Consider the following 12,736-nt stretch of genomic DNA (forward strand, 5'->3'; position numbering starts at 1 on the left):
ACCCAGTTGCTGCAGAGGTTGCAGTCGCCCCAGGGTTCTGGTTGCTTAAAGGGGTTTTCCAATCTTGGATGGACATTTCACATATCCTGCGGATATAAATGTCTCACCTGGAACCCGCACCCATCTGTAGAACGGAGCCCCCCAAAACCCATCCTATTTGCTCTGCACTTCAGCCACTGTCTGACGAGTGGGTCGGGAGTACGAAAACAGCCAAGCTACGTGGTTCCGTAACTCCCATAGAAGTGAACGGAAATTACTGAAACATCGTAGCACAGCGACCCCCTCGTCAGACTGAGACCAAGGTGGGACCTGCATCTGCATCTATCCTGTGAACATGCCATAAAGTCTCAGGATAGACAACCCCATTTAGGTGGCCTTATTAGGGCATATGGATGTCATAGCAGGGGGCACTCCGGCAGACTCGAGCTGTCTTGTGTGGCCATCCTGCAATACTACTTTTGCACAGCAACGGATAAATCTTTCCCAAAATATCAGCTATGCCCTTGGGGTCTCAGATTAAAAGGGTTGACTGGTGAGACAACTATTTTAAAAGCTCATCTGCCATGTAAGAGAACAGCAATATGTTAAAAGTCCAGTGCATAGCGGATGGCATATCTTAATAATTCCAGAATAATGTAATGTCTGCAGATAGAGCCTTCTTGCTAAACAAATGTTTATAATATGTATAGCGTCCTTGCACTGTATGGAATTGCATATGGCAGTCTGTGCCCTGGTATGTGTTTCGCACCATTGCCCTTCCAGCCGTCATCTCAGGTCAAAACTTTTTTTTTTTTTTTTTTAACATTTATTCCGAATCTGCAAGTAACATTTGGTGACCTGGTAATTTCAATTTCTTATTTTTTTTTTTTATTTTTTTTTTGTAATTTCATTTAATAGTATTAATAAATGGATTACATAAAGTAGGAACTGAAAAAAAGCCTTTTTTTTCTTTTACTTTAACATATGTATGTTTCTGTAACAGATTTTTTTTCGGATTATTATCTTTAGTAGTATTGTAGTATACTGAATAAAAAGTTTAACCAAACGTGAAAAAGAAATAGAAAGTATAGAAAATAATTAAATAACGATAGTAATAACTTTTTTTTTTTTCTAATTCGGTTTTTAAGTTTTCAATATAACAAAAAAAAGACATTTGCACTATATAATCCACTAAAAGGAAAAAAAACAACATTCATACATTATCAACAAGTCAGTGTAGAATCTTAATGAATTACAGTACAAATGCATCAGAAATAACAAACAAACAAGTCTCAGCTTCTTCGACTATAAATAGTAAATTTAACGAAGACCGCCGTGTTACCTTCTTCCACAACATGGAAGGTCTGAGCCAGAGGTTTTCCCCTCCTGCATATCCGTCCCACAATTGAATTTCTACAAATGACCTGGTCATTTCTATCAAAGGTAGCAAAAATATTTTATCAAATATTCTATTTGCTCTTATAATCTGGAAAGTGTTGCTGCAGTGTTCTCCGCCTGTAATAGGAGTTTTACCCGGACACTCCTCTATTGATTCTTGTCATGTGCTATATCCGTGTTCTTTGTCCTGCACAGGTATGGTTTATTTATTTATTTTTCTTCTCCTTTGTGTTTTTATATGTCCATGAAATTGTTCACCCTGGCGAGCCTACACAAATATATCAGTGAATTGTGTAAATGACCATTACCAAGGTAATGTTACTGAAGTTAAATGGCTTGTCCAGAATTGAATTTTTTTTTCCGAAGAGCTAAAAATGTGATAGAACGGAGCATGGTCTTTACTTTACCCCCACCCCCGCGCCGCCGCTCTTAGTCCCCCGTCGGTATTTGTTGACTTCCCTGCAGCGATGTCCTGTTGCACGTGGTCGCTGCAGCCAATCCTTGGCCTCGGCAGTGTTTCTAACATGTACTGCACTAGACCGCCGATAGCCAGTAAATTGCTGCAGCGGTCACATGCAAGAACAGCACATAATCGATGCAGGGAAGTCCACAAAGACCGACTGTGGCCAATGGGGCAGTGGCGGGGGATTAAACTGGTCACTATTGGAGTTTTTTATTTTTATTTTAGATTTGTTGTTGTGGTTTTTTTTTAAAATAAATTTTCTGAATTGTATACGTGACCGTTCCCTAAAGATTGCACTAAAGCTAACACTTATGCCAATGACCTACATAGAAGAGAGGGCTCCCATAGCCTAGACAAATTTGGGCCCCCCCAATTTAGTCATCCTCCATCCTAATAAAAGGGCCTGCCATTTACTGCCTCTTTCCATGACCCTAGGGACTATTTCCCACTCTGTTTGCAATCAATGTAATTCCTCTGGAGGGGGGGGGGGGCGGGAGTCTGGCACAGGTTCTCTCCACCCAAATGCAAAGGGGAGAAGATCAACCTGGGAGGACCACCCCTTCTCTATGCCTCTGGGGTATACAATACCATGGTTTGTACCAAATAAATGTAACTTGTGTGTAAGTTCAGACCTCTGGGTTATGGATGTTGTCCTCTCTGGTGAATTTTTTATTTTTATTTTTTTTAGCTTGAAATGTCATGTTTAAAAAGGCCGGTCTCAAAAGAAAATTATTTTTGACATACCAGTTTTTGGCATTGATCTGCTGCTACCAGGAGGTTTCTTCATAGCCTGTTCTAAAGATCAGTCAAGACTTCACACAATATTCCTTTACTTGTAACTCTCCAAGTTGTTGTTAACTTGCCAAGTGAAATAATAAAGTGGTACACGGACACCAATGTTCCCTTACCAACTGGTTTTTAGATCCTTCTGTTCTGTCCTCCTTATGGCATGACAACCTCTGTATTAGTCAAAGGACCCTATGGTGACCAGACACCTGCTCTGGACTAGTGTTGGGTTTGTGTATGGCGCAGGGACAGTCCATAATTCATGGTTTCCTACTAGAGCTCGAATATCCATCTTATTGGAGTGTTGTGATCCTCTTTCTGTACAATAGCTGAGGTATTTCTTGTGGAGTGGACTTGGTATTTTAGTTGTTGGGAATAATCTCCATATGGTGTGTATGGCAAATTGGAAATCCTAGAAGATATCAAGGGTCTCAATGAAAGAATGAATAGACTTGTGCTGGATGAGTAGTCTTTGAATTACATGGTTTTGAAATATTCTAAATGTTTTTTTTGTTTTCACTTCCCAATTTTGTTTTATCTTTGGTAAAGCTTCTTAGACTTGAGGCCCTTTTACATAGGCCAATGATCGAGCAAACAAGCGTTCATGTGAGCAGGGCAGCGATTAACGAGCAAACACATTCATTGGCTGATCGTATCGTTTATACAGCACAAAACATTGTCGGCAGCACCTCTTCCTGACATGATGGAAATGCATGGGGACGAGTGATCGTTGTAACAATCTCTCGAGGATGAGCGATCTGAGTAATGATCGATCATCCCCATACATTCCTGATCATAGCTCCTTGTGAAAGCTGAAAACGAGTGCCAAACGAGCGGTCTCCTTGATTGGCGCTCATTTTTACGCCCTGTATTGGCCGGTGTAAAAGGACCCTCAGATCTTAACATCTAGTTAACCGCGGACACTGGTGTGCATTGTTGGGTTCTCGCCAATTCCCGAAGAAAAATGAGGGGCAAGAAGCCATAATGCTGGATCTTCCTTTTTTTTTTTTTAGGCCAGGAAATAAGTTTTTTTCAGAAGTGTAGCGGAGACTGGCCTCTCCCTCCTCTATATTGGGGTAAACCTGTTTGTGGAGGTTGGGGGAAGACTTCTATTTTAGGTGTATGGCCAGCATATAATTCATATAATCCAGTAGTGATAATGTAGTGTAAACAGATGTGGCTCCCCTACTCCAAGTGGAAGATCTTTTATCTGCTGTAGGAGGATGTAAAAGTTCATGGTAAGGAATTAGAAGATATTTCACCCCAAGCAAGAAGCAACTTTGAGCTGCTGGTAATAATCTCAAATGGATTTTTAGAATGTGCAAGAAAAATCCACACCTTATGATGATATTTACTATGCCTCCTAGTGAATTATTATCTTTTGGCAGAGGTTGTCACTGCAGGACCTATTTACCCTGGAGCTGATCAGTTTTTCACACCTCTATAGACAATCGGCCTTTTCTTTCATGTACTAATATTTTATATGGGACATTGGTGTAGTCATTAGTCATATACTGTTATACCAGAAATTACAACCAGGCAATTTGTGCTAGAGGTGTTGGTGTTTGCATGTGTCCTGCTTCAAAATAGGGAAGTCCTTCCATTTGTTTTTTTTTTTTTTGTTTTTTGTTTTTCTGTCCACAAAAATGTCCAATGAAAGCTGTAGTTGACTGCGCTATTGATTCCATCAAAACTGCAGAACCCTTGCACAACGGAGACAAACGGAAACCATTGGCACCGGATCAGTCACCATTAAAATTAATGGCGATGGAAACTGAAACCTATGGTTTGTGTCTGTCAGGGATCCATTCCGACAGCTACGTCGGAAGGGAGCCCTAGAACACGTGAACAAAGCCTAAGCAGCGTAAAAATATACCTCATATGAACAGCGCAGTGTATTTCCCATTGAATTCAATGGGAAGCTGTTTGTAGGCATTTCGCTAGTGTTCCAGGCGTACTTCAAGGTGTTTGCCCTCAGAAATACACCTGAAAAAACTGTGAACATACTCTAAGGGAGAGCAGAACGCAAACGTTATGTACAACGGGCCTTATTGTAGTGTATGGGGACGCAGGACAGGGATGGTGGGCAAACGGGCTTGATGTAGTAGGGACACTAATATTTAGGCGGTGTACCTGGTGATGTCTGTTGCCTTCTATCACACTGGTAGCATGCAATGGTTTTTACAGCAGTTCGACACCTTGTTTATTGCTCCCCCCCCCCCCATTCTGTAACTTCTTTACATCTCACCTGTGGACGGATGGGGAAAAATACTTTCAGGATCTGTCTGACATGATTATAAAGAGAAGTGGAGGTGACCAGTTGCAGGTAAAACATGACCGTGTTCAGTAGCCTGCACCATCTTGGAGGATATGGTGGTACATCGTATGATGCTTGTTCATGCTGGTGATGTGCTAGTCTTAATAACTATATAGTTACATAGTACGGTTGAAAAGACACATGTCCATCAAGTTCAACCAAGGGATGGGAAAGGAGAGGTAAACATTTCTACACATAGGAGCTAATATTTTTTTGTTCTAGGAAATTATCTAACCCTTTATTAAAGCCATCTACTGTCCCTGCTGTGACGGCTCCTGCGGTGGCTATTCCATAGATTCACAGTAAAGAAGGCTTGTCGCCTCTACAGATTGAACCTTTTTTTTTTCTCCAGACGGAGTGAGTGCCCCCTTTGTTTTTGTTTTTTTAGGGGGTTTTACATGGAACAGGATTTTACCATATTTTTGTATGTGTCATTCATATATTTATATAAATTAATCATGTCCCCCCCTTAGTCGTCTTTTTTTCTAGGCTAAATAGGTTTAATTCTTTTAATCTTTCCTCATAACTTAGATTCTCCATGCCCCTTATTAGCTTCGTTGCTCTTCTTTGTATTTTTCATCCTTTCTATGAACTGGAGCCCAGAACTGAACTGCATATTCTAGATGAGGCCTCACTAATGCTTTGTAAAGTGGTAATATTACATCCCTGTCCCGCGAGGCCATGCCTCTTTTAATACACGACAATATCTTGCTGGCCTTTGAAGCAGCGGATTTGACATTGCAATATGAAGATCACTGTATAGAAAGTATAGGTTTCCCAATTATATTACATCACTGGAATGGTCCATTAGATAAAATGTAAAATTAATCTATCTAAAGGACCGGTAAGTGTTTGAGGCCATTCCCATTCCAGTGATATGGACTTAAAAATTTACAAATTAGGGTACATTTATTATTATGGCCCCTTCAAGCGAAACCAATAGATCTCCCAGACCACTAAGTTTGTGCACCCCCTTGTTTAGGTGAACATGACCCTGAAATCCAGCTTGAGTGTTCACTTTAATTTTGCTCGTTGCCTTTTTGTAGTGTTTTTGTCCTAGTAGAAGCTTGTGAATGAATCTGCTTTTACCTATGATTCTAAGAGTTTATGTAAATAACTTGTAGTGTCTTTCCGTTTAACTTGCTTCGTGTTCACACGTCCCGGATGTGTTGGTTCTCTGTTTGCACAGTGCGTGTTCTGCTGAGAAGTGTTCCGGGTGACTTCCTCAAATAAAATGTGCAGCAGTCCCTACGTCGCTTCTCTACTCCTAAGATATCATCTCGTTTTTCCATTTTTGTCTTCCATCCTTAACCCCTTCCCGACATTTGACGTACATGTACGTCATGGAAAGCATTGACTTCCCGCAAAATGCCGTACATGTATGTCAAATGTTTGGCACCGGCTCAGAAACTGAGTCGGTGCCATCATCACCGGATCTCAGCTGTATCTTACAGCTGACATCCGACTGTAACGGCGGGGACCGAAATTAGCTTCGATCCCCGCCATTAACCCCTTAAGTGCAGCGCTCAAACGCGATCGCTGCACTTAAGGTGTTTGCAGCTCATCGGAGCCCCAGCAATGAAATTGCCGGGGTTCCGGTGGCTGCAATGGCAACCGGAGGCCTAATACTGGCCTCCCGGTCTGCCTAGCACCGAAGCCGGTCAAGATCCGCCCGGCGGCGGAGCCTGATCGGCCTCCGTAGCTGCCGGCAAGATGGCGCCGGGTCAGGAGCTGATCCGGCGTCATCAGTGGTGGATGTCAGCTGTAATGTACAGCTGACATCCACCTGTAACGGCAGGAACCGGAGCTAGCTCCGATCCCTGCCATTAACCCCTTCGATGCAGCAATCGAAAGCGATTGCTGCATCGTAGCGGTTACTAGCAGATCGCCAGCCCTGACAGGCAATCGGGACTGGCGACTGCTGTTATGGCAACAGGAGACACAATGGTCTCCTGCTCTGCCATTACGGAAGCCTATTAGGCCCCGCCGGGAGGCGAAGCCTAATCGGCTTGCTGTCAGTGAATGACTGACAGATCTAATACATTGCACTACATAGGTAGTGCAATGTATTAGAAAAAAAAAAATCTGACCGTTGGACCTTCAAGTCCCCTAGTGGGACTTGAAGAAAAGTGTAAAAAAAGTGTAAAAAAAAGTGCAAAAAATAAAAGTTTGAAAACAATAAAAGTTTCAAGTAATCAAATAAAACACAATCCCCCTTTCACTCTTATCAAGTCCTTTATTATTGAAAAATAATAATAAACCATATGTATTTGGTATCGCCACGACCGTAACGACCTGAGGTATCAAAATATTGTATTATTTATTGCACGCGGTGAACAGCGTAAAAAAAAACGTAAAAAACGTTACCAGAGTTTCTGTTTTTTAGTCACTTTGCCCTACAAATATTAGAATAAAGTGATCAAAAAGTCGCACGTATCCAAAAATGGTACCTATAAAAACTATAGCTCGTCCCGCAAAAAACAAGCCCTCATACACCTCCGTCGACAAAAAAATTAAAACGTTATGGTTCTCACAACTTTGCAACAGAAAAAAAATACATTCTTTTTACAAAAGTAATTTTATTGTGAAAAAAGTTGTAAAACATAAAAAAATGCTATAAATTAGGTATCGCCAGAATCGTACTGACCCACAGAATAAAGGTAACATGTAGTTTATAACGCATGGTGAACGCTGTATAAAAAAAACGAAAAAAGCTGTGCCAGAATTGCATTTTTTTGTTTACCTGGCATCCCAAAAAATAGGATAAAAGGTGATCAAAAAGTCACATGTACCGCAAAATGGTACCAATAATAACTACAGCTCATCCCGCAACAAACCAGCCCTCATACCGCTACGTCTATGAAAAATAAAATTAGTTATGGCTCCAATAAGTCAGGAAATAAAAAAATATGCAGTTGTGCCCGAGGGGAACATTTCTTCTGTTTGAAGAGGCGATTTATCAAGGACCTAAAATTAGGGAACCAGGAAAGGGAGGGCCCAAACATATCTGCTGGAAGCGACGGTGCCCGTATTATACCAGGACAACACTTTCCCAGCAAAATTCCCCAAACTACAAAGGTGCAGAGTGTGGACCAAAAGGGGGATAAGAAATGACACCATTTATCAGTGCGACACCGGCCTGTGCAGAAAGGATTGCTTCACAGCGTAACACACATCTATGGATTATTAATTTTTTTTCATACCACCTGACTATGCCCCTTATATACTCCGCCCCGCTTACATGTACCCCCACATTATAAAACACCAGCAATACTCAAACAAATTTAGTACCAAGCAAAATCCGCTCTCCAAAAGCCAAATGGTGCTCCCTCGGCTCTGAACCCTACAGCGTGCCCAAACAGCAGTTTCCTTCAACATATATGGCATCGTCATACCCGGGAGAACCCTTTTAACAATTTTTGGGGTGTGTCTCTCCAGTGTCATAAGCTTGGCATGACATATTTGCCACTGAATGGCATATCTAGGGAAAAATATAAATTTTTAATTTGCACCATCTGCAGCGCAATCATTTATGGAAAAGACCTGTTGGGTGAAAATCCTCACTACACCTCTTAATAAATGCCTTGAGGGGTGCAGTTTCCATAATGGGGTCACTTCTCAGCGGTTTCTTTTTATTATTTCACATCTGAGCCTCTGCAGTTGTGAACCAATACTTTGTAAATCGCCAAATTAGGCCTCCACTCCGCATGGTACTCTTCACTCCTGAGCCCTGTCATATGTCCAGGCAAAAGATTAGGGCCACATGTAGGGTGTTTCTAAAACCGGGAAACACCGCATAATAATTAGAGGGCTGTCTTGTTATGGTGGCACAAGCCGGGCACCACATATTGGCATATCTATGGAAGAAAATCCCATTTTCACTCTGCAACATCGAGTGAACACTAATTTCTACAAAACACCTGCAGGGTTAAAATGCTTACTACACCCCTTGGTAAATGCATTGAGGGGTGTCGTTTCCAAAATGGGGTCACTTCTGGGGGGTTTCCACTGTTTTGGGCCCACAGGCGCCCAGAAACCAATCCAGCAACATCTGCACTCCAAATTGCGGTCCTTTCCTTCTGAGCCCTGCCGTTTGCCCAAACAGCAGTTTATGACCACATATGGGGTATTGCCGTACTCGGGAGAAATTGCTTTACAAATTTTGGGTTCTTTTTTTTCCTTTATTTGTTGAGAAAATGAAAAAATTTGCGCTAAAGCTACATCTTATTGAAGAAAAAGGACTGTTTTCACTGCCTAATTCTAATAAATTCTATGAAACGTCTGTGGGGTCAAAATGCTTACTACACCCCTAGATGAATTCCTCAAGAGGTGTAGTTTCCTAAATGGAGTCCCTTTTTGGGCGTTTTCATTGTTTTGTCCCCTCAGGGGCTTTGCAAATGTGACCTGGCCTCCGCAAACCATTCCTGCTAAATGTGATCTCAAAAAGCCAAATAGTGCGGTTTCCCTTCTAAGCCCTGCCGTGTGTCCAAACAACCGTTTATTACCACATGTGGGGTATTGTTTTACTCGGGAGAAATTGCTTTACAAATTTTGTGGTGCTTTTTCTCCTTCAGTCCTTCTGGAAATGAGAAAAAATTAGCTAAACCTACATTTTCTTTGAAAAAATTTAGATTATCATTTTCACAGCCTACTTCCAATAATTTATGCAAAAAACTTGTGGGGTCAAAACGCTCACTATACCCCTAGATAATTTCCTCAATGGGTGTAGTTTCTGAAATGGGGTCACTTGTGGGGGGTTTCCACTGTTTTGTCCCCTCAGGGGCTTTGTAAATGTGACATCGCCTCTCAAACCATTCCTGCTAAATTTGAGCTCCAAAAGCCAAACGGCGCTCTTTCCCTTCTAAGCCCTGCCGTGTGTCCAAATATCCATTTATTACCACATGTGGGGTAGTGTTTTACTCTGGAGAAATTGCTTTATAAATTTTGCGATGCTTTTTCTCCTTTAGTCCTTGTGGAAATGAAAAAAAAAATCGCTAAACCTACATTTTCTTTGAAGAAATGTTGATTTTAATTTTCACGGCCTACTTCCAATAATTTCTGTAAAAAACCTGTGCGGTCAAAATGCTAGCCCTAGATAATTTCCTTGAGGTGTCTAGTTTCCCAGATGGGGTCACTTTTGGGGGATTTTCACTGTTTTGGCACCGCAAGAGCCCTTCAAACCTGACATGGTGCCTAAAATATATTCTAACAAAAATAAGGCCCCAAAATCCACTAGGTGCTCCTTTGCTTCTGAGGCCGGTGCTTCAGTCCAGTAGCACGCTACGGCCACATGTGGGATATTTCCTAAAACTGCAGAAACTGGGCAACAAATATTGAGTTGCATTTCTCTGGTAAAACCTTCTGTGTTATAAAAAAAATTGTATTAAAAATTTATTTCTGCAAAAAAATATGAAATTTGTAAATTTCACCTCTACTTTGCTTTAATTCCTGTGAAATGTGTAAAGGGTTAAGACATTTTCTAAATGCTGTTTTGAATCCTTTGAGGGGTGAAGTTTTTAAAATGGGGTGACTTTTTGGGGGTTTCTAATATATAAGGCCCTCAAAACCACTTCACAACTGAACTGGCCCCTGTAAAAATAGCCTTTTGAAATTTTCTTGAAAATGTGAGAAATTGCTGCTAAAGTTCTAAGCCTTGTGAGGTCATAGAAAAATAAAAGGATGTTCAAAAAACGATGCCAATCTAAAGTAGACATATGGGGGATGTTAATTAGCAACAATTTTGTGTGGTATAACTGCCTGTCTTACAAGCAGATACATTTAAATTGAGAAAAATGCTAATTTTTGCAATTTTTCACTATATTTTCGTGTTTTTCACAATTAAATACTGAATGTATCGACCAAATTTTACCACTATCTTAAAGTCCAATGTGTCACGAGAAAACAATCTCAGAATCGCCCAGATAGGTGAAAGCATTTCAACGTTATTACCACATAAAGTGAAACATGTCAGATTTGAAAAATGAGGCTCTGTCAGGAAGGTCAAAAGTGGCTAAAGAGGGAAGGGGTTAAACCCTGAACGCTTGATCATTTTGTTTTCCTGTTTTGATTTTCCATTCATTGAGGTTTTTCTTTTTCAAATTTAAAAACTCCAAATAAAAGTCATTGTAAAGGTCCCTTCACACACAGTGGTTCTAAGAGACAGATTTTTTTTTTCCTGGCGATATTTGCGTCCAAAAAATGCAAGTTTTTTATTTTTTACATTTTTGTCTCAATTTCTTCGAAATAGCAGCAAGTCTGTTTTTGTTTTTGGTTTTTTTAATCTGTTATGCATGTAGCTGTGCTTTTCTTCTATAGACCTCCATAGTCTGTTTTTTTTTTTTTTTTAGACTATGGAGTGATGCAAGAACACGGACACTTCACTCTCTCCATTGAAACAACGGCCGTGTGAACGGCCCCATTGAATTATACAGGTCAGTGTGACGACCGTTGTTACAACGGCCGTCACACGGATGTATTGCACGTTCGTGTGAATTAGGCCTTAGCCTGTGGGGAAAAAAGTTCTTATCTGTTGCAAAATATTTTTCTCACAGGCTTATTTCTTAGCTGTGGAAACCCAAAGCAAATCCACCTCGTGTGACTGAACCCTTGGGCCAGGTTCCTACGTAGTGTAAACGCTGCGGAACTTCCGCAACTAAATTCTGTGCAGAAATTACACAGCATTTGCAGCAGCAGAAAAGTGAGATTTAGAAAGTCTCATGCACACGCTGCGGCAAAATAACACGAGTCGTGCAGAAAGTGTTTTGAGGTGCAACTTTCAATTCTGCAGTATGTCAATTTATTCCACGGGACATGTGTGGAGATGCTGCGTGTTTGGCCCATAGACTTCAATAGGCAGCATCAATTCTGCAACATTTGTTTAGGTGCGGTTTCTACAGCAGAAACTCTGTAAAAAAACAGCTGGAAGTCCACAGGTGCACATACTTTGCTATAACCAATGTTTAACACTAGATCCGCAGGTAAAACCGCTGCGGGAAAAAACTCTGTAATATGAGTAGGAAGACCGCACTATTTGGTGCAGATTTTTGTGACACCCCACCCCCCTTTCCTGCGGGTTTTTTTTTTCTTGAGATTCCGCGTATCCGGTGTGTGGGAATGTGGTGCCTTTTGCTTATAAGGGCTCACTTTTTTTTTTTCTTAAAAATAATCATTACTGCTTTGTCATTGGTCTCTGAAATGTTTGCCTTTTTAAAGTAGTGTAGAGGTTCTAGATGCTATATCTTTTTTAATTGCCTAAAGTATATTGGATGTATATTGTGTGTGCGCGCGGGAGGTGAAAAAATTCTGAACATCTGAATATTTGTTGTGAATGGCAAATCACATTGGCAGCTGCAGGCGTCACCGTCGGTAGTGTTAATGCTGATGTTGCGTTCAGTCCTAATTACTAAAGGACCATCCCGTATTACGGAGATCAGGCTGGAGGCCTCTGTCCGGAATGTGACTTTGTACATCCACCTGTGTAAAGAATTAGTCACTATTTTTTAAAGTCATATGTCATTGTAAGGAAATAGTAATTTGCAACCTGATGCGTCAAGCCCCTAGTAATTGACATGACTGAAACCATTTTAAGGCTTCGTTCAAATTTGCGCCGGGGTCCCGTTCCGTCTGAGCTTTCCGTCGGAATGGGACCCTGACTGACCCAAACGTTTGTCTCCATTGTGCAAGGGTTCCCTTGTTTTGACGGAATCCATAGTGTAGTCGACTGCGCTACCATTAGCACTGGATCCATCGATTGAAATCAATGGCGATGGAAACATATGGTTTCAGTTTGTCAG

The 12,736-nt window shown here is 41.1% G+C and overlaps 1 protein-coding gene across 3 annotated transcripts in view; it reads left to right on the forward strand.

Annotated features, from left to right (window-relative positions):
- ESRP1 (epithelial splicing regulatory protein 1) overlaps positions 1 to 12,736 on the forward strand; it is a 59,421-nt gene that overhangs the window by 21,824 nt on the left and 24,861 nt on the right. The gene's annotated exons all lie outside the window — the stretch shown is intronic.

This window comes from Rhinoderma darwinii, chromosome 5, assembly GCF_050947455.1.
Source record: "Rhinoderma darwinii isolate aRhiDar2 chromosome 5, aRhiDar2.hap1, whole genome shotgun sequence".
Taxonomy (NCBI): Eukaryota; Metazoa; Chordata; class Amphibia; order Anura; family Rhinodermatidae; genus Rhinoderma; species Rhinoderma darwinii.